This window comes from Muntiacus reevesi, chromosome 1, assembly GCF_963930625.1.
Source record: "Muntiacus reevesi chromosome 1, mMunRee1.1, whole genome shotgun sequence".
Lineage (NCBI taxonomy): Eukaryota > Metazoa > Chordata > Mammalia > Artiodactyla > Cervidae > Muntiacus > Muntiacus reevesi.
In genome coordinates this window covers 127059503-127082659 of record NC_089249.1, presented here as the reverse complement: position 1 = coordinate 127082659, position 23157 = coordinate 127059503, and the positions used below count along the sequence as shown (strand labels likewise).

Sequence of the window (23157 nt, the reverse complement as noted above, 5' to 3'; positions counted from 1 at the left end):
GACCCAGAGATGGAACCCAGGTCTCCCTTATTACAGGCTGACTCCTAACTGAGCTATCAGCTTGCATAATCAGTCATGTCCAACTCTTTTGTGACCATATAGACTGTAACCAGCCAGGCTCACCTGTTCATGGGATTTCCTAGGGAAGAATACTGGAATGGGTTGCCATTTCCTTCTCTAGGAGATCTTCCGACCCAGAGGTTGAACCTACGTCTTCTGGGTCTCTCGCATTGGCAGGCAGATTCTTTACAAATGTGCCACCTGGGAAGTCCAGTTCTTAACACTATTTGTAGAGCTTTGCTGGAAATCATTAAAAACTCACTTGGTTTATACACTGTCTTTCTTACTTTCTTGTGCTGCTGTGACTTCTATTTTTTATGTAGTGTTGCTTCCTACACCCTGTATTCTATAATCCTTTACCCTGCATTTCTTCTCCTTTAATCCCTTTCTCTCCTCATGCTACTGACATAGCAAGTCAGTATGATCAAGTCACACTGATCACAATAGCAATAGCTGCACAGCTCTTTTGTCTGATGAGGTTCTTTTTTTGTTTTTTTTCTACCTTTTAACAGTGAAAACCTTTAAGTAACCTCTATCACTGGGACAGGAAAGGACTGAATTCCCGTACAGCAAAAAGAAGGGCAAGCCTTCCTTCTATGATGCTTTTTATTCTTTACTTAAAAGTCACAGCAAGGCAACTGGTATATCAAATACCACCTCAATGTTTTGCTTTTAACTGCCTCTTATGTGTGTCAGAAGCGTTTCACACAGTGTACTTATTTATAGGAAATTACAGAACTTTTATAATTTGCTGTTTGAAATAATATCACAATACTTAAATATAGAGAAGAACTTTGACATTTGAAAACACCTGAGATACATGACTTCTAAAAGTTTGCTAATTCTTTTATTTAATAACACTGTGAGAGAATAGGTCCAGAGACTTTAAAAAGGATTGAATACTTGGTGTGATAGCAAATGGGATTTTTTTTTAAGTAGGTTAAAGCAGGTGTACTTGTTATCTATTGCTACCTAAAAAATTATCCCTGAATGTAGCAGCTCTAAACAATGAACATTATGTCCCATGGTTTCTGAGGGTTGGGAATTTAGGAATGGCTGGTTCCAGTGGTCCTCGCTTAGAGTCTGTCCTGAGCCTGCAGTCATCTGAAGGCTTGACTAGGCCTGGAAGATTTTGCTTCCAAGAATTGCTTATTCACATGGCTGTTGTCAGAGAGCTTTAGGTCCTTGTCTCATGGGCCTCTGAACAGAACTGCCTACATATCTTTAAAACCTAGCAGCTGGCTTTCCCCAGAGTGAGTAATCCAGTAGACATCAAGACAAAAGACACAGTATCTTTTATAACCTAGACTTGAAGGGGACATACCATCATTTGTGCCGTTTTCTATTAGTCACACAGACCCACCATGGTATGATGGGGGAGGAGTTTACACAAGGACGGAAAGACTAGCAGGCAGGATCATTTGAGGTTATCTTGGTGGTTGAATATCACACCAGGGAATCATAATAAATTGTAAAGAGATAATTGTAGTTACATTATGTAGAAATACATGTTACATTATTACAATGAATTTTTTTCATTTATTTTTATTAGTTGGAGGCTAATCACTTTACAATACCGCAGTGGGTCTTGTCATACGTTGACATGAATCAGCCATGGATTTACATGTATTCCCCATCCCAATCCCCCGTCCCACCTCCCTCTCTACCCGATCCCTCTGGGTCTTGAATATGTGCACATTCTTGGGCCAATCTTTTGGGGTAGGGTCAGGGCCTTTATTTGTGTATATGGATCAGCACAGTATTCTGAGATGTCTGTTGCATAAACTATACCTCTAAATCATCATCTGAGATTTACAGTTTCCCTTACTTTTATTTATTTATTTTGGCTGTACTGAGTTTTCGTTGCTGCATGGACTTTTCTCTAGTTGCAGGGAGCGGGGGCTACTCTCTAGTTGCAGTGCACGGGTTTCTCATTGTGGTAGCTTCTCTTGTTGCAGAAGACAGGATGTAAGGCACATGGGCTTTAGTAGATGTGGTTCCCCGGCTCCAGAATATAGGCTCAATAGTTGTTAGGGCTTCACAGGCTGAGTTGCTCTTCAGCATGTGGGATCCTCCCAGATCAGGAATTGAACCCGTGTCTCCTGCATTGGCAGGCGGATTCTTTACCACTGAGCCACCAGGGAAGCCCTCCCTTACTTTTAAAGGAGAAAAAATATACATGAAAAGCAATGAGTGCCAAATCCCCATAGGTTTTCATAATTTTCTACACAGTCTTTTACATTTGTCTTCCCCACACCTAATTGGATGGTAATTTTTGAAAGCTGTTTGCCTTCAAGTCTTCAAAGCATTCAACTTAGCTTTTATAAAAATGATAACTATTTTTGCTTTTGTGATTTTTCCTTTTTGTAATGTTTATGTAATTTCAATAATGTGCAACTAATAGAATCAAGTCTGAGAACAAATCCAATTGATTCATGATAAATATACAAGAAGTGTTTATGTAAGTCAGCAAATCTTGAATTTCTAATAGTTTTCTCAAACTTAGCATGTCCAAAAGGCAGCTCCTATCCACACCTGCCTAAACCTCCTCCCAGTCTTTCTCGTCCTAATAAATGACAACTCCATTTTTCCAGTTCCTCAGGCCAAAAACTTCTTTTCCTCACATTTCATACTCAATCTGTTACCAAAATCCTACCAGTTCCACTTTTCTAAAGTACCAAGAAAAAAATACACCAAGCATTTCTCAGAGCCTTCAGAACTACCACCTGGGCCCAGACTCCCTTGCCTATCATCACGATTATTTGGGAAGTCTCCTAATTGGTCTCCCTGCTTCATTTTAGTGTATTTGCAGCACATCAGCCAGACTGAGGACTTCTCTTGTGGCTCAGCTGGTAAAGAATTCACTGGCAATAAATGCAGGAGACTCTGGTTCAACTCCTGGGTCGGGAAGATCCTCTGAGAAGGGATAGGCTACCCACTCCAGTATTCTTGGGCTTCCACGGTGGCTCAGCTGGTAAAGAATTGGCCTGCAATGCGGGAGACCTGGGTTTGATTCCTGGGTTGGGAATATCCCCTGGGGAAGGGAAAGGCTACCCACTCTAGTATTCTGGCCTAGAGAATTCCATGGACAGTATAGTCTGTCCATGGGGTCACAAAGAGTTGGATACGACTGAGCGACTTTCACTTCACTTCAGCCAGACTGACATGTTAAAAATACATCATGTCACTGCTTTGTTCACAATCCACCAGTGGTCACACATCTTACTCAGGGTAAAAGCCAAAGTCCTTACAATGTGAACAATGTTTCTCACAGCCAGTCTCCTGCCCCACTCCACTTGGTGTTATTTCATCCTTTGCCTACTTAGCTAGAAAGATGATGCTGTGAAAGTGTTGCACTCAATATGCCAGCAAATTTGGAAAACTCAGCAGTGGCCACAGGACTGGAAAAGGTCAGTTTTCATTCCAATCCCAAAGAAAGGCAATGCCAAAGAATGCTCAAACTACCGCACAATTGCACTCATCTCATACACTAGCAAAGTGATGCTTAAAATTCTCCAAGCCAGGATTCAGCAATACATGAACTGTGAACTTCCAGATGTTCAAGCTGATTTTAGAAAAGGCAGAGGAACCAGAGATCAAATTGCCAACATCCGATGGACCATCGAAAAAGCAAGAGAGTTCCAGAAAAACATCTATTTCTGCTTTATTGACTATTCCAAAGCCTTTGACTGTGTGAATCACAATAAACTGTGGAAAATTCTGAAAGAGATGGGAATACCAGACCACTTGACTTGCCTCTTGAGAAACCTGTATGCAGGTCATGACAAACAGTTAGAACAGGACATGGGACAACAGGACTGGTTCCAAATAGGAAAAGGAGTACGTCAAGGCTGTATATAGTCACCCTGCTTATTTAATTTATATACATAGTACATCATCAGAACTGCTGGGCTGGAGGAAGCACAAGCTGGAATCAAGACTGCTGGGAGAAATATCAATAACGTCAGACATGCAGATGACACCACCCTTATGGCAGAAAGTGAAGAAGAACTAAAGAACCTCTTGATGAAAGTGAAAGAGGAGAGTGAAAAAGTTTGCTTAAAGCTCAACATTCAGAAAACTAAGATCATGGCATCCAGTCCCCTCACTTCATGGCAAATAGATGGGGAAAGAGTGGAAACAGTGGCTGACTTTATTTTTTGGGGCTCCAAAATCACTGCAGATGGTGACTGCAGCCATGAAATTAAAAGATGCTTACTCCTTGGAAGGAAAGTTTTGACCAACCTAGATAGCATATTAAAAAGCAGAGACATTACTTTGCCAACAAAGGTCTGTCTAGTCAAGGTTATGGTTTTTCCAGTGGTCATGTATGGATGTGAGATTTGGACTATAAAGAAAGCTGAGGGCTGGAGAATTGATGCTTTTGAACTGTGGTGTTGGAGAAGACTCTTGAGAGTCCCTTGGACTGCAAGGAGATCCAACCAGTCCATCCTAAAGGAGCTCAGTCCTGGGTGTTCATTGGAAAGACTGATTTTGAAGCTGAAACTCCAATACTTTGGCCACCTGATGTGAAGAGCTGACTCATTTGAAAAGATCCTGATGCTGGGAAAGATTGAGGGCAGGAGGAGAAGGGGACGACAGAGGATAAGATGGTTGGATGGTATTATCGACTCAATGGACATGGGTTTGGGTGGACTCTGGGAGTTGGTGACGGACAGGGAGGCCTGGCCTGCTGCGGTTCATGGGGTTGCAAAGAGTCGGACATGACTGAGTGACTGAACTGAACTGAGCTACTTAGCTTTGCCCACATGGCCTTCTTGTTCTTTCTAGAATATGTTAGAAAGCATCCTTCATGGGGCCTTTGCACTTCCTCCTGGACCAGTCTTCTCCCAGAGATCTCCATATATTTACATAGCTCATAGGCTTTTCTCATATGAGGCTTTCTCTAAACTCTTATCCAAAGGGATAATATCCAGCCATTCCATTGCCAGCATTTCCTACTTTTCTGCTCTGCTTTATCTCTATTGCTTATTACTGAGCTGTTTATCTGTTTATTGTCTGTCCTGTTCCACTAGAATGTATGTCATATGATGGCAGGGCTTTTTGTTTTGTGACTGGTGTATCCTAAGTAGAACTAAATATTTGTTGAGTGATTGAATGATAAATCGAGGGGAGAAGACACAGCTTTGCATGCTGTGGGTAGCTTGCAAAGTTTATAGAATGAGGAGCTTTGTTGTGTCTGATGAATCTGCCGAGTAGATCTTTTAGGAGAGTTTCTACTCACTTCTCTAAGTCATAAATATAAATGTGTAATTATAAGTTGGTAAGTGTAGGGAGGAAGAGTGGAATAAGAATTTGTGATGGGACTGATACGTGCATGCATGCTGTTGTATCTAACTCTTTATGATCCCATGGACTGCAGCCCAGGCTCCTCTCCATGGAATTTTCCAGGCAAGAATACTGGAGTGGGTTGTCATTTCCTACTTCAGGGGATCTTCCTGACCCAGGGATCAAACCTGTTTCTCCCACATTGTGAGTGGATTCTTTATCGGTGAGCTGCACTGAGAGCCCAGGGACTGATACAGATTGGGGTAAAAGGAAGACTGCTCTGAGAAAGCAACATATAAGCAGATAGCAAAAGCATGTGTTGAGTTTAGGTAGGTTAAGAGTCTAGGGAAAGAATTTCATAGAGGGGGAACAGCTTGTGCAAAGGCCCGGCAACTAGAGTGACCACAGAAAGTTCCATGAATTGAAGAAGGTCAGGGTGATGGTATTGAAGGGAGCAAGAGAACAAGTTTAAATAGCTGTTTTTTTATTACCAATCTAGAACTTTTCTGTAATTTAAGAATAAATGGCTTATACCTCTCAAAAGAATTGCCATCCTGAGTAAACAGTGTATGGGGATGGGGTGGAGAAAGAAGGTTATAGTTAAGACCAGAAGGCCTTTTCAACATCTCTGAAAATGTAACCTGAGCTCCACTGTCTTTCCAGCGCTAGAAGTTGGAGGTGGTTGTCCCTGGTTTGTGTAGATGCTAGTTCAATTTTGTTTATTCATTCATTCATTAAGTTGATATTCATCTTATGCATGCAGTGAAGACTTGAAGATCTCCTCCACCAGGAAAATGTCCCCATTAAATGAATATTTCAGGGTTTAATATGGACTGTCTGATGACTTTAACTGACAGGCTGGTGGTCCAGATTGAAAACATTCGATTTAGTTCTAATATTCAATTAGCTGGTGCTAATATTTGCAAGACGCCTTAATATGGATTTAGAAAGACCAGAGATGATTTGCCCTCAGTTAAGGAAAACGAATACTATAAAAAATCTTATTTCTTTTTATGCCTCCTCCTCCCCGTCCACCCCTCTTTCGCATCCTCGCTTTCGTCCACTTTTCTCTATCAACCATTCTGTTGAGAGTGAAAGACCAGAACTAAGAGAAGGAGAGCAACAGACAGATGAAGTGGTCCCCGGTCTGCTGCCCTCTGCTCTCAACAGTAAAAGGAAAGCTGGCCGAGGGGCGACGCTTTGGATGAAGATGAGGTGGTGGTTTGGCTACTGAGACCCCAGAACCGATAGCTCAGCTGAGAAGCAGGCCCTAGCGCAAACCGTTAGTGGCTAGAGGGAAGGCAGCTGCAGCCTGCTTCCGAATCCCACTCCAGTAGCTCCCGTTCCTCACTGGGGAGGCAGCCTCCTTTCCCCGGAGCGCTTCGGGACGCGGAGGCGGACCCGAGGGGAGGGGGTCAGCTCGGGGATCCAGAGTCGGGCGACCGGCAGGTCCCGGCGGAAAGTTGGCAGCCGCCGCCCCCCTCGCCCGCCTTCTTTCTCGACTCCCCACCCCTCTCCGGGCGATACGGCGGAGGCGGGGGTTGGGGGAACTGGCCTCGTGTTTTGGAACAGCTGCAGCCGGCGCTGGGCCCGCCTGGAATGCGGGAACAGGCTGCGCACCAGGACTTTTATGGAAACTTGCTGTTGGAGCGGGCGGCGGCGGCGGCGGCCAGAGAGATCGCAGCGGCTGGAGCGGCGGCTGGAGCTCCCGGACCCCTGCCTACACCCCGGCGCCCGACGCGCACAGCCTCCCCGCGCGCACCCCGGACCTTCGCGTGTCGCCGGCTTGAGGAGGGTGAGAGGAGTCGGGGGGACGTGGGACTGGGGCGGCCGAGATCGAGCCGTCGGCTCCCCTTGGGCGACTGGCGGGGGCTGCGGGGACGCGCGCCGCGGCTCCTGGCCGGGGTCCATCCAGCTGTGTGGACGTGCTGGTCCCCGGCGCGAGCGAACCGGCCCTCGGAGCCGCATCCCCGGGCTCCGCGCGGCGCGGGGCGGGCCGGGGCGGCCTGGCTGTCTCTCCGCGGTCACCGGCCTTGGGCAGATTCTGGCCGCGACATCCCTGCCCAGCTCCGCAGCTTCAGCTCAGCTTGCGCCCTATGTGCGCAGTTTCGGGAGCTTTCTGGGTCCCGGAGGCAGTGATCCTCCGGGAGTGATCCTCTGCGAGTGGAGCGGGCTCCCGACCCCTTGCTCGGTCCCAGTGGGCCCGGCAGGTAAAGTGCCGCGTCCTCCCCCACCACGTGCCCCCGGCGCTGTCTCCTTGTCCGCCGGCCCTGCCTGCTGTTTTTAAGAGAAATCATTCCCCGTCTGTCCCAGTGGGAGGCTGGGCAGTGAGATGTGATTTAACTACTCGTCGTCTGCCCCTTCCCTCCAAACTAGTTGTTCGCGATTCTGTCCGAGGTCGGATGTTGGGAGTTGTGCAGCTAGAGCTGAACTTGGAATGAGTGATGGAATCACCTCTCGAGACCTCCTTTGACTATAAGCTGTTTAAAAACGCCAAGCCATTCCAGCTGTGTTTGTAAACTGTGAAACGCTCCACGAATGCTTATATATATATATATATATATATATATATATATATATATATATATAAAATTAATGGCTTTTGTAAAGAAAATAGCCAAGTTCAGAAGTTCGTTGATGGCTTCAAGGTCTTCATTTCATATTTATTTAAGGTCCAGAATGTGAACAAAGAGTTGGAAAGCGGGGTGGGGGGAAGGAGGGAGAGAGAGAGGACAGAAGGAGAACAAGATAAAAATAGCATAAGGATATGTCCTAACAAAATGTCTGTCCTTGGGTAGGAGGCAGGTAGAGAAAAGAAATAAGCCATAATAAGAAAGAAATCAGTTCCATGAGCGAAGCAACTGGAGCATCATTCACCAGCTAAATTTTGTTAATGAATTCATGTGTGGGCCCACCGGTCTTCGAGTCACAGCATAACTATGTGTTGGGTAGCATGATTAAATCAACTTAAGTATTTATACCATCTTAGTCACCCGTCATTGAAAGAATTGCCTTCCTTTCCCCCTGATAATCCTTTTACAGATTAAATTTCTGCTGTCAGAAAACACAGAATACACATAAATCTCTGAAATTCTTTTCAGTTTTGAAGTCCAGTAGGGTGGAAAAGTGAAAAATTAATTAAATTGAGGGACAAGGTTTTCTTTTTTTTTTTTTGAGGAGGTATATTTAGTAATAAGGCTTCCCAAGGGGCTCAGTGGTAAAGAGCCCACCTGCCAAGGCTAGAGAAGCAGAAGACTCGAGTTCGATCCCTGGGTGGGGAAGATCTCCTGAAGGAGGGCATGGCAACCCACTCCAGTATTCCTCCCTGAAGAAGCCCATGAAGTGAGGAGCCTGGCAGGACTACATGGAGGCACAGAGTCCGACAGGACTGAGCACGCACACATACTTAGTATAAATGAACTTGCATTATTTAATGAAGCTAATTAAGATTCTCACAGCTATTAGCCCCCTATTTTTTTTTTTTAATATTTTGTATTTTAACTGGAATATTTTAAAGAAAAATGTGGGCAACTCTGTATTTTATCTGCAGTGATTCCCTTAAAGAGCCCAAAGTAAAAACCACAAGATTCTTTAAAATCCAGTTTACCTTAATACGGTATTGATGTAATTCCATTTTTATGAAAGAGTCACACTTTTAAATCCATTTAAAACTGAAATGTAGAGAATAGCAACTTTTCCTGCTCACCTGAAAATGGAATCTGTGCTATTTTTGAAAATTTGATATGTAAGACTGATCATTGTCAAAATGTATGTCATCTTGAGATGACTATATTTAGCATCAACAAAGGAATGCATTATCTAGGTTTCTGAACAGTATGTTTCCCCTGAAATTACATTTGAGGTATTTAGGTTAGGGTTTCACTTGTGAACAGAATAAAAACTGGGTATGTATATTTGGGTGAGATTAATTGGCAATTTAAGAGCTTCCCTGGTGGCTCAGCGGTAAAGAACCTGCCTGTAGCACAGGAGACGCGAGAGAGATGGATTTGATCCCTGTATGGAGAAGATCCCCTGGAGTAGGAAGTGGCAACCCACTCCATTATTCTTGCCTGGAAAATTTCATGAACAGAGGAGCGTGGTGAGCCACAGTCCATGGGGTCGAAAAGAGTCGGACATGACTGAGCACATGCACACACAATTGGGAATTTAGATTGCTTAGAACCCAAGTGGCCTGAAATGAGATAACTATTTCTTTTAAGGGGGAAAAACCGCTACTGTTATCTTTGAAACTCATTAAGGGAAATAAGGGCCTTTCCCTTGGCTCAGCTGGTAAACAATCCGCCTGCAATGAGAAAGACCTGGGTTCGATCCCTGGGTCCGGAAGATCCCCTGGAGAAGGGATGGGCTACCCACTCCAGTATTCTGGCCTGGATAATTCCATGGACTGTATAGTGTATGGGGTTGCAAAGAGTCGAACTCAACTGAGCAACTTTCACTTTCACACTGGTGGCTCAACAGTAAAGAATCCTCCTGCAGTGCAGGAGACACAAGAGATGTAGGTTCGACCCATAGGTGGGGAAGATCCCCTAGAGAAGGAAATGTCAACCCACTCCAGTATTCTTACCTGGAAAGTTTCATGGACAGAGGAGCCTGGCAGGCTATAGTCCATGGGGTCACAAAGAGTCAGACACAACTGAGCACACACACACATACACACATGCAAAAGCAAATAAAAATATTGTTTAAATAAAAATACATGCCTAAAAGAAAGAAAACAATGTATTATAGTAAATGTAGAAAAGTATGTAACAGATGGGTAGATGTCTGGATACTTTTATAGAAAAGAGGACTCTGTGCATTTTATGTTATGCTGGCCAGACACACAAAACATCTTAGTAGTTGACTTTATAATTAAGAGGGAAAATGACCTATACCATTCTTAGTAATTTCACATATTTCTATTCTTATTTAAACTATCTGTGGTCTCCATCACCTGTGTGGTTACTTTTATGTTCTCTTCCTTCTGGTTTGATCATTTATCTTGATTACATACTTATATACACTTGGAGTTGTTATATTTTCTTCATCTATTTAAATACTCAGACCCATACTATGAAAGTATGGGTCTTCCCGGATGGCTCAGCAGGTAAAGAATCCACCTGCAATGCAGGAGATACAGGAGACGCAGGTTCAATCCCCGGGTCGGGAAGATCCCCTGGAGGAGGAAATGGCAATCCACTCTAGTATTCTTGCCTGAAAAATCCCATTCATGGAGGAACCTGCAGGGCTACAGTCCAGAGTGTCACAAAGAGTCAGATATGACTGAGTACATCCTTCACATTGCATGGTAATATACTTTCTATATGGTAGGATGGGTGAATTTTTACCCAGAAATCCAGTTATTTAACTTTCAGTCAAATTCGTTTTTTTATTAGAAAATTAATACAACTCTGTTATATTTATGGTTAAAAATTGTGGGAAACCGAAAAGGGGGCTGTCATCATCTGACACATAAACTATTTGATATAGTTCCCTCTTTTCTTCACAAATAGGAGTTTTTTCCCTCACAGTGCTATATCTCAGTGGAAGTACCTGTGTGAAAGCATTGATGCAGTATCTGCCATCTAGTAAGTGTTCAATAATTGATTCTTTTACTCCCCCTCCTTTTTTTTTTTTTTTTTTTGGTCATCTCTTCCTTTTTGTTCTCTGATTAGAAGACGGTTTGGTGTCCCTAGGCCAAGTTTTGAGGTTGGTGAAAAAAAATTTTTTGTCTTGATGCAGGCAGTTTGGTTTTAGATTATATGGGCTTCTGTTAGAAGTGTAAGCCAACAGAGTTATCACCATACAGCCGCTTACACAAACCCTGGGATTTACCGTCCTGATTCCTAGTCTGATGTTGCTACACCCTGCAAGGCAGTGGGGGAGGCGGGCAATGCCTCTACAAGGCTGGTTGGCAAGAGCCTCCCCGCCCAATCCTGGCTCCTGGCTCTGGTTTTGAAGGGATGACCCTATCAGCACACTTAACAAGATGAATCAAAATGCTGCTACTTTGGAAATTCAGGCATGTGATTAAGAGAAGGGACATTTAGGCTTTAATGACTTAAGTCGCTACTTGAGAAACTGTAACTTCTTGATGCCTGGACCCACTTGAGGTTGGTGAAATTTGACTTCGCCTTTCTTTCTGGACCTCTTTCCTGCCATTTTCTTTCTTTTCACTCTGCCTCCCTCTTTCTAGCCAAAACAGCCCACCCCTGTCTCTTTGTATTTTCTCAATGCTGCTTGTTTATTTAGATCAGGGTCTATAAATTGGGAGCCAAAAAGTGACTTTTAGCCACAGACATGTTTAAAAATTGTACATTTTATATTGAAATATGGATTTTCAGTCTCTCTTGAAAAATTGAAAGGTCTTGGCAAAACTGGGTCCACATTTCTGCATAGCAGGTACTCTGAAACTAAATAGTGACCCCCTCCTGAGACAGGGCACACAGCACACTCTCCTGTTAGCGTAGTCTCCACCATCCCCTATTGTCTGATAACCAGTCATCACTGATATACACTATTTGTCAATTATATTGCATAACATTAACTTACATTACCTGACCACAGACAGTTGAATATGCAGGGCCCTGATCTAAGTATTAGGGCAAGTCTGAAGCCATGATATGATGGAAAGTCTGCTGGACTTGGCATTAGGAAGCTGGACTTTAAATGCTATAGATATATTTTGATTAGCATCCTTCTCTTTAATATAATCATGGAGCTGGGAAGGAGAGGTTAACTGTCATTGACACTAATTGCTGGTGTCAGTTGAGCTGAAAGGAACCATGTATTGAAAACTAAAACAAAAATATTTTAACTCATGGGATTTTAGAAAGTATAGGGGAGATACTTCTGGGAAAGAGATCTTTCCTAGGAACTCTTAAATAATCCTTCTTCTTCCCCATCTTAGAAGTCTTTAGGAGAGTTTTAGCAACCCTTACACATTGGTCATAAAGTGAAGTTTACCTCTATTCTTCTACTTCTCCGCCCTTCCCACTTGTTTGCAGTCAGAGGCCTGGGTCTTTCCATTCCCAGTGGCATCCCTCATTGAAAGGCCCTCTTCCACTTGAAGAGGGTTGAGGAATTCCAGTCTGTTCCAGAAATTACCACATCCATTTGTTTGGGAATCCCACATCTGGTTTTTCATGATATCTAGCTTAATGTAAACTAACTCCATTTAATTTTACTTTCTACAATTTTGTTTGCTTGTTCATTCATTCATTCATGTATCCTCATCATCAGCTTTCCTTTGAGAGATATCATACACAAGTTTTATTTGGGCTCATTTTGGATCAGACAGTTTTCTGGTATCTCTTAGTTATTCATCCACTAGCTCAAATGTGAACTGACTTTGTACTGTGTCCTAGTTGCTATGTGAGACACTAAAGATGAAAAATGGAGTGGAGCACACTTTTTCCCTTCAGGGACTCAGAGTATGGTGAATGCTCTTTGAAAAATATTCCACACAGTCATACGAGTGCAAAGTATTATACGTTAATATGGAAGAATGACGAGGCAGGTTGAAAAGACTGTTGGTATGACTCCAACCAGAGATTATCATACGAAGTGAAGTAAGTCAGAAAGAGAAAGACAAATGTCATATGATATCACTTATATGTGGAATCTAAAATATGGCACAAATGAACCTATCTACAAACGGAAACGGATTCACAGACATGGAAACAGGCTTGTGGTTGCCAAGGGAGAGGCGGGTGGCGGGGGGAAGGACTGGGGGTTTGCAGTTGGTAGATGCAGACTATTACATTTAGAATGGACACACAGCAAGGTCCTAATGGATAGCACAGGGAACTGTACTGAATATCCTGTGATAAATCATATGGGAGAGAATACTTAAAAATGTGTAAATGTGTATAACTGAGTCACTATGCTATACAGCAGAGATTGGCACAACATTGTAAATCAGCTGTACTTCAATTAAAAAAAATAAAATAAATTAAAAACTAAACAAAATGAAAAAAAAACAGTCAAAGCAAAAAAAAAAAAGATTGTTATCAGTGAGGAATTACGTATTGGTAGGAGGAAAAAACTCACTATTTTAAGTAGGTAAAATAGGATCTAGTTTCATATTTTTGAACTATAATGAGGTTTATAATGTTTAATAATATAATTTTCAAAGTAGAAGGTTACAACCTTCATTAAATGTAATAAGGTTACATAAGTTTATATTTCTTGTACAAGTAGAAAATGATAAAAATTTAGGCTCACATTTTATGAAGCTGAAAACAATGTTGTTTGTTCTATAAAGAGGTGGGTTTTAACATTTGCTTCTAGTATATAGGTAAGTGTTATGTCTATAACCTTCTTAAAAGTTGAGACCAAAAAAAAAAGTTGAGACAAAGAATTTACTTGAGTTTAATGAAATGCAGATTTAAAGCTGTCACTGTCTTGTCAAGTCTGTTCTCTTGAGAAAGGAGATAATACTTTAACACGATGAAACAGTTATTGTAAATGATAGAGCTGTGATTTAAAATTCTTTTCTTAAATCTTGCATTGTTTGCTATCTTGAAATATTTTAATTGCACATCTAAAAATCAAAGTAACTAAATTTAGAACATTTAGAGGTCAAACAGAGGTCCAGTGAAGTTTTAGAATGGGAACATCAGCATGCATATTTTAAGATGATCTGTTATACTTAATATTATATTCTACTTTGAGACTCATATTATTTCAAAGTTTGAGTTCTATACCTTAATATTCAACCTGTAAATTACTTTATAACAGCCCCAAAGTATATTTTGAAACACATTTTATTAGGCTATTAAGTCATTTTCAAAAACTTCCTGAAGTCTACCTCATTAATTGCTATGCCAGTTGATACCAACATTAGTGTATTTGCTTATGTATACATATATACAGGCTTTCCCGGTGGCTCAGAGGTAAAGAATCTGCTTGCAATGCAGGCTACAGTCCATAAGGTCACAAAGAGTCAGACAGCACTGAGCAGCTAAGCACATACATATATACAATTCATGTTTATATATTTCAAGTACTTTTAGATAAAAATGTATAATGGTAGAGTGAAATAAGTAGTTGACTAGAAGTCAAGAAACTTGGAGTCTAGTTCCTTGTTCTGCTGCTGAACAGTTTGCAACCTTGAATTAGTCACTGAATCATTTTGAGCCTCCTGGTTTTTCATATAGTAAATGAATGGCTTTGACTAATTGGTCTTTAAGGTCTTTAGTGAATAAGCTCTAAAAATTCATAATTCTTAGTACATGTATAACAAGACCCCTAATGTAATTCTGAGAGGTAGTAAAACCTGTTCAAAGCTGAACTCATTTATTACCCCTTAAACATGCTTTTAATGGTAACCCTGTTCATCCATTCACTCAAAATAAAAACCTTGAACTAATTCCTTCCTTCCTCTCCTCACCTCTACTCTCCAAATCTAATTGGTCAAAATTTTTGCAATAATGCTCCTAAGAGAGCCCCCTTCCCTGGAGGAAAGGACTTTGACTTTTTGTTCACTTTCATTTCTTCATAGCCTAGGATCATCTCTGGCATATAGTTGGAACTTAATAAATACTTCTTAAATAAATGAATAAATGGGTTACATCTTGTCAATCCTATTTGTAAAATATCTTTTCTGATTTCATTCCTAATGCTACCATCTTAATTCAAGCCCTTATCTTTTCTTGCCAAGATCATTGTACTTGTCTTTCTCCCTGTAGTCTTCCCCCATTTTACTCCAATTTTCTGCACTGCTATCAGTCTCGCTCTTTCTTTTCTAGAATACAGGTATTGTTAAGTCACATTTGCTTTAAAAATCCTTTGCTGGATCCCACTGACTGTAGGATCAAGCCTAAACGTTTTCTTAGTCTGGCATTTGGGAATCTTTCTATTCTGTGTCCAGTCTGTCTGTCTCATTTTACCAGACGTTCTCTGGACAGCTCATGGATCCCCACATTTTCAGTGGGCTGTCAAGCATGGGTGTTTTTGTTCATGTTGCTCCTTTTGCCTAGATGCCCTTTCTCTCCTTTCTACTTCGTGAAATCCTCTCATCCTTCAGTGTCTACATCAAATGTCACCATTTATCTCTGTGCAATCTGCCTTAAACCCAACCTCCTCCTTAACCCCACCATGATCTTTTCCATGACTTTTCCATATTTCTATAGCTCTGTACATATCCTGCTATTATATACGCTTACTACTTTGTATTATAATTAGCTGTGGTCCCATCTATTTTTCCTAACAAAGGTAACTGATTTCAAAGGCTGTCACATATATTTTGTATACCATCACCAAGGCATAATTCCTGGTTCATAGTAGGTTTTCCTCACAAAAATACTATGTTGTAAATACTGGTCTAATCTGTCAAGTTTGAAAAAATGCATTTTTGATAAATCATAGACAGGCTATAGTAAGACTGCAATACTCCCTCAGAACCCTATGATGGACACTTGGTTGTCTTCATTTAACATCAGCACCTAATATGCTGGGTTGGCATTCTTAAATCCCTTCTGTGTGCTGTTCTCGGTCGCTCAGTCGTGTCTAACTCTTTGTAACCCCATGGACTGTGGTCTGCCAGGCTCCTCTTGTCCATGGAATTTTTCAGGCAAGAATACCACAGTGGGTTGCCATTTTCCTTTTCCAGGGGAGCTTCCCAACCCAGGGATCAAACCCAGGATTGAACCTGAGTCTCTTTTGTCTCCTACATTGGCAGGCAGATTCTTAACCCCTAGTGCCACCTGGAATTAAATCCCTTTATTATTCATCGTCCCTTTATGATGACCAAACTTGTTGATGAATCACACGTTCAACCTTATCCTTAGGTGGTTGTTCTCTCTTAGTTTTGATAACAATTCATCTGGCTTGCCTGAGATCTTAGACTTTAGAAAAGTGCAGTGGGGCCTAATGGTTGTGCTGCTGTTGCTGCTTTAAGGCGGCTAAGACCTTACCTCTGCCTGCTCAGACAAGAAAAGTCAATACTAGATTAAGAAAAGTCTGTGAGAATCCAGATATAGAATCCCTTGGTATTTAGGTTACTGAGTGTAAGAATTAAGTTGTTAAACTAATCCTCATTTAGTGTTCTAGAATACAGACAGGGAGTGCCCAGTCAAACTACTTTCTTTTTTGAATTAAAACTGGTGTGATTTGATAGAATATTTTTCCTATAATTCAGCAAATCTCAGAATATGGTTTTAGAATCCTTGGGAGTCCCGGAGACCCTTCAAGGACCCATAGGCCTTTCTTTTATAACTATGTATCTATATGAGGCCATACTTTCTTTATATACTTCAGTCAAAACAATGTATCACAATAGTTTGAATACAGAAGTAGATATGAGAATATAGCTATCTTTTTTAAAGCCAGATATTAAAGAGATGTGCAAACATGTAAAACAATGTCATTCTCCTAAGTATTTTTATTTTGGAAAACACATTTTTTTTTCATAATGTGTGTATGTTGATGTATAATAGGTTTGTTATTATTTCCCATGACAAGTATATATTTGAAAATTCTCTTTTAATTTTTAATACATTGATATCTGTATATATAATCTATATAAACAAAGGGTTTCTGAGCTCCTCAATAGCAGGCCCATACATTGGGCCCTTTTATATTTTCTTGGTTATTGTCTGTCATCCCATGTGGACTATGAGCTCCCTGAAAAGAAATATTTTATTCTACATTCATCTTTGTATATCTAGTGCCTTATACTGTCTAGTTCATTGTAGAAAGATGTTTAATAGATGTTTTTGAATTAATTAAGTACATATTTATTCATTTTAGCTAATTTTTCATTTCCCAATTATTTCTAACCCTATCATACTTATCATGTCTAAGTTTATGAAATAACATGCAAAGCACCTAGTATATTGCACATAATAGGGATTCCGTTGTTAGTTTCCACTCTTCTCCTTTATATAATGTAGAGAAACCAAGTCTTTCCTCTAATTTATTATAACTTTTAAAAAATTCTTACATTTTGTTGATATATGTAACTTCATTTTATTAATGACTTCCTCAAATGAGAACTCACCAGTTTTCTTTGAGTGGTTACTTTAAAGTCTTCCCAAGAGCCCAGGTGGGATGCATGAGACAAGTGCTCGGGCCTGGTGCACTGGGAGGACCCAGAGGGATCGGGTGGAGGGGGAGGTGGGAGGGGGGATCGGGATGGGGAATACATGTAAACCCATGGCTGATTCATGTCAATGTATGACAAAAACCACTACAGTATTGTAAAGTAATTAGCCTCCAACTAATAAAAATAAATGGAAAAAAAATAAAGTCTACCCAAGAAAGAATCAAAGGTAAGAATGATAGGGTTTGATTCTGGGCATAATTCTGGGGTGTTGGGAGGATGCACTGCACAGTGCCTGGAATGTGGCGAGTGCAGCTGGAGTGGGGTTTAGAGCATCTATAAAGTATTGTGCATTATGCTGAAATAGATATCGGACAAAGTAAATGAAATAGATTGTATTGTTGAAGACAATGGAAGAAGCGAATACTTGTTGAAGCTTAGTGGTGGGTATGTGAGGTTTGATTATTAAATAAAGAAGATAGATTAGACTAATATATCTGATATGTTTAATATAAAAATTTTAATTAATGCCGGATGCATCTAGAAACCAGAAAATCTAGATATATCGAGAAAAGTCTACGCACATTTTGAGATGTCAGAGACTGAAGGCAAAAAAATCCATTCTTAGCATGAAATGCAGAAAATCACCATTGTTAGTTTGGGAAAATACTTCACTGGTAAGGAAGTGGCTTAAGAATTTTCTTGGAGGGAATTCACTGCAGTCCAGGGGTAGGACTCTGAGCTTCCACTGCAGTAGGCAGGGTTCCATCCCTGGTGGGGAACTAAGATACTATATGCACTACAGGGAGAAAAAAATCTCTCAGAGGTAGAAACAGTCATTGAATATATTTGTCAAGGTGGGAGGCTGAAGGAATGGGAGAAGACACGTTAAATCAGAGAGGCTAAGGGAAGCTGCAAAAGGGCCTAATAAGCCCTGGTAAGAATTTTAGTTCTGGTCTTATGCAGTTAACAACCTCAGAGCTGGAGTCATAGACTAGAGTTAAAGAGCTCAGAGTGGTAGAGAAGGTAGTAGCCAAGCTGATGAAGGTAGAAAGAATGGCAAGCTGTTATATTATTAGAAATCAAAATAATTGGGGCTGGAAGTTACTCTGAATTTTTTTTTGACTGCACAGCATATGGGATCCTAGTTCCCCCACTAGGGATCAAACCAGAGTCCTGAGACGCCTAAATTGGCAGCACAGAGTCTTAACCACTAGGCCATCAAGGATGTCCCACTCTAGAGCTTTTGAAACTTTATTTTACAATATGTAACACGTACTTAAATTCATTTTTCTGATTATATGTGCCAGTTAAGAACTTTGAAGAAACTGTGTTTAATCAGTGTTCCTGTAGCGACCAAGGTAACTTTGTGTCCTTATCACATTGAATTCTGGTACCAACTGAAAAGTTTTAATGATTTTAAAAGGTTTATCAGCATTCTGAAGGAGAGAAAACTATTAAAGTGAATACTTTGAATTTTACAGCTGTTCTCATGTTGTAAGTTTATTAATCATAATGATAATGATCCACATGACTAATAAATATATATGAATATTTCTAGTAAGGATTATTATATGAAGTTGAAGGAGGGCCTGGGACCTCTGTGCTATAAAGCAACAAATATAGCAGCAAATTCCACATAAGTTTATAGACAAGTAGGTGAAACTCATCTATATGTTAACTAATAATATATGTAGAAAGCATGAAAGTGGGAGATGATAAAATGATCAAAGATTGAATGGATATTTGGAACTTGAGAATATGTTTCCAAAAGATTAATTTGAAAATCTTTTGTAAATATTCAATGGCAGATTTTAAAATGTAGTATAGACAGTTTATTAAGGGAATTAAAAACTGAGTCAAAGAATGGGATCTTTTAGAGTTCTTAGTTTTGATGGTTACTACATGGATATTGAAAACCTTTTCATGATGGCTTTGGGGATTTATTTTAAGTTATAGTTTATTAATTAGCAGGCATGGAGCTAGGCACTAGAAAGGAATCAATCCTCTGTATTGTAGAAAAAGAACATAAAGTTTACCAAACGTACAGATGAAGGTCCAGGTGGAAGTAAGAGAAGAGCAAAATGTGGGCTGAGAATGGAAGTCACTGACCTTAGGCATCTAATGGGAAGGTTGGGGTGTGGTGTCTGCTGTCTTCAATTCTGTATCAGCTATGGTTGATGTTAGAATCTTACCTGAGTCTACAGAGAGCATAGTGGGCTGGACCATTAAAAATCCTATTCCAAGGCTTTTGTTCAGAGTTTTGGCCAGGAGACTATTAATAATATGAGAATAGAGAGAGTGTCTGTCTATTCAGTGCTGCATTTCTCAACACCTGGCGGAGTGCCTGGCACATAAAAGATGCTTAATAAATATTGGTGTAATGAATGGTGTGTTCTGTTTATATTGTAGTCCCACATAATGTTAACCATAGTGAAAGTCATGCATTATATCCCAGCAAGTAAAGCGCTTCCTCTGGAAGTTGGCAGGATTTCCTTATTAAGTAAACAATTATTATATAAGTCTTCTATATATCAGCACATGCTCAATACTGTGGATACAATGGTATATAAAGTACAGTCTGTACTCTCAAAGACCTCACTTTCTGGTGGAGGAGGTGGTCAACAAAGTGCTTTATTACCACATATTATGATTGTTGTGTTTGTTCAATTGCTAAGTCATGTCCAACTCTTTATGATCCCATGGACTGCAGCCCACCATTCCTCCCTGTCCTTCACCATCTCCCAGAATTTGCTCAAACTCAAGCCATTGAGTCAGTGATGCCATCCAACCATCTCATCCTCTATCACTGCCCAGAATGTTCAAGTCATGTCTGACTTTGCAACTCCATGGACTGTAGCCTCCTCTCTCCTCTGTTCATGGGGTTGTCCCAGCAAGAATACTGGAGTGGGATGCCATTTCCGCTTCCAGGGAATCTTCTTGACCCAGGGATTGAACCCACATCTCTTATGTCTCCTGCACTGGCAGGCAGGTTCTTTACTACTAGCGCCATCCGGGAAGCCCTTATGCTGTGGTGAATGCCATAATTAGGGTAAGCATGGGAGTGCTATTGTAACACACACTAGAGAAGCCCCTAACCCAGTCTCATGAGTCAAGGAAGGCTTCCTGGAGAAGAGTGACAGTTTCAGAACTAAGGGATTAGTAGGAGTTAGCTAAGAGAATGAGTAGAATATCAAGCTGAGGGAGCTAGCTGTGTAAAGGCTCAGGTGGGCCAGTATTTCAGGACATGTGATAGAGTGGGAGGGAAGTATGGAGAAAGATGAAACCAGAAAGGTAAACCAGTCATGTGTATTAACTCATTGAAATAAAAGTGTAGAGTGAGAAGAAAAGGGCAAAGACTGAAACTTGGGGGCAAACAACACCGAAGAAGTGTAGAGAGGCAAAGAAACCCTCAAAAGAGAAGGAATGGCTAGAGACATGAAGGAACAGGGAGAGAAATGGTATCATGAGCCAAGTGAGAAGGATTTCAGAGTAAGGAAGTGACAGAGTGTCAGATGCAGCAGTCAAGTTCAGAGGGTAGAAACTGTCCGTTTTATTTGCTAGTGGTAAAGAACCCGCATGCCAGTGTAGGAGACGTAAGAGATGAGGTTGGATCCCTGGGTTGGAAAGCTCCCCTGGAGGAGAGCAAGGCAACAGACTCCAGTGTTCTTGCCTGGAATCCACATGGACAGAGGAGCCTGGCGGGCTACAGTCCACAGTGTTGCAAAGAGTCAGACATGACTGAAGCAACTTAGCATGCACGTATAATGAGAAAGGGGCTTCCCTGAGAGCTCAGTTGGTAAAGAACCCACCTGCAATGCAGGAGACCCAGGTTCAATTCCGGGGTTGGGAAGAGCGCTGGAGAAGGGATAGGCTACCCACTCCAGTAATCTTGGGCTTCCCTTATGGCTCAGCTGGTAAAGAATCTGCCTGCATTGCAGGAGACCTGGGTTTGGTCCCTGGGTTGGGAAGATCCCCTGGAGAAGGGAAAGGCTCCCTACTCCACTATTCTAGCCTGGAGAAGTCCATGGACTGTATACTCCATGGGGTCAAAAACAGTTAGACACAACTGTGCAACTTTCACTTCATAAAGAGAAAAACATTGTGCCTAATTTATATCTAAAATGGAAGTTCACAGAATTTAACTGGCTTTCCCAGGACCATACATCTAGTAAATGACCTCATCGAATTTTTCAGGCTCTAATTCCAGTATTTCTTCCACCACTGTTGTCTTTTGTTTTTGCTTTTCTGGCCACACACACTGCACAGTTTACATAATGTTAGTTCCCCAACCAGAGAGCAAACTTGGGCCCCTGGCAGTGAAGGTGCTGAGTCCTAACCACTGGGCTACCAGGGAATTCCCACCATCTTTGTTGCCATGTATTTGAAAAATCAACAATTAAGTGAGATATTCTCATTAGGATATAATTCTGAACTCTACCAGGGTCCTTAAGCATCAAAGGTTCTAGGAGAAAATTTTGAAAGATTTCATATTATATTTGTATGAAACTTTTGTCCAATTGAAAAAAATACACAAATCTGTAAACTTTTGTATGAGGAGGTTTATGAAATGTTATGACAAGATTGAACCTGTACATGTCATTTGTTTTGAAATTTTAATTTCATAATACACATTCTACCACATATAATTACGATCATTTACATATTGAGCAACTTAGTCCACAGCCTGGTCCCTAGCTAGCTGACAGAAAAGATGGAGGTAGTTTTGTCAGGGTTGAAGGTTACTTCCCAGGTGGCGCTAGTGGTAAAGAATCCACCTGCCAATGCAGGAAACGTAATGAGACTTGAGTTCGATTGCTGGGTGGGGAAGATCCCCTGGAGAAGGAAATGGCAACCTACTCCAGTATTCTTGCCTGGAGAATCCCATGGACAGAGGAGCCTGGCAGGCTACATACAGTCCATGGGGTCACGAAGAGTCAGTCATGACTGAAGTGACTTAGCATGCACGAAGGTGACTGTGGCTGTCTGGTAGGAAGGGCATGAGTATTTCAGGCTTATAGAGTGAGGATGGAGAGAGAGACAGAAAGAAGAGGATTTAAGGAAACTGAAACATTTTCAGCTGCAAGTTAGAGAGCACTATGGCTCCATTCCTTGACTAAAGTTCAGTGACTGCAACTCCCTTTCACAGGAATTTCCTTGATGGATTTATGGTTTAGTGTTGAGATTCACTAAAATGTGTGACATTCAGCTAATTTTTAAATGCTTCATAGAGTCCTTGTCATGACTTTGTTGGAGTCAATACTTTAAAAAGTTTTCATAGGACGTCTCTGGTGGCCCAGTGACTAAGACTCCACATTCCCACTGCAAGGGCCCCGAGTTTGATCCCTGATCCGAGAACTAGCTCCTATATGCCTCAACTAAAGAATCTTCATGCTGCACCAAAAATAAAAGATTCTGTGTACTGCAAGAAGACCTGGTCGCAGCCCTGGTGGTTCAGCGGTAGAGTCCAATTGCCAATGCCTGCAATGCAGGAGATGTGGGTTCGAGCCCTGGGTCAGGAGGAGCCCCTGGAGAAGGAAATGGCAACCCACTCCAGTATTCTTGCCTGGGAAATCACATGGACAGAGGATCCTGGCGGGCTATAGTCCATGGGGTCACAAAGAATCAGACACTACTAGCAACTAAGCAACAACAGCATTAAAAAAATAAAAAGTTTTCATAAAATCAAAATTCTCAGTAACTAAATAAATAAAAGGGAATTTGGTTACCCTGGGAGTACACTGTTAAATAATGTTCTGTCA

The 23157-nt window shown here is 41.2% G+C and overlaps 1 protein-coding gene across 5 annotated transcripts in view; it reads left to right on the top strand.

Annotated features, from left to right (window-relative positions):
- Positions 1-7010: 7010 nt before the first annotated feature.
- The window catches only part of NEXN (nexilin F-actin binding protein), a 52635-nt gene continuing 36488 nt past the window's right edge, over positions 7011-23157 (top strand). For all 5 annotated transcript variants that reach the window (XM_065910648.1, XM_065910655.1, XM_065910640.1 and 2 more), the window contains exon 1: positions 7011-7144. The gene's annotated coding sequence lies outside the window, so the exon portion shown is untranslated. The remainder of the gene's footprint in view (positions 7145-23157) is intronic.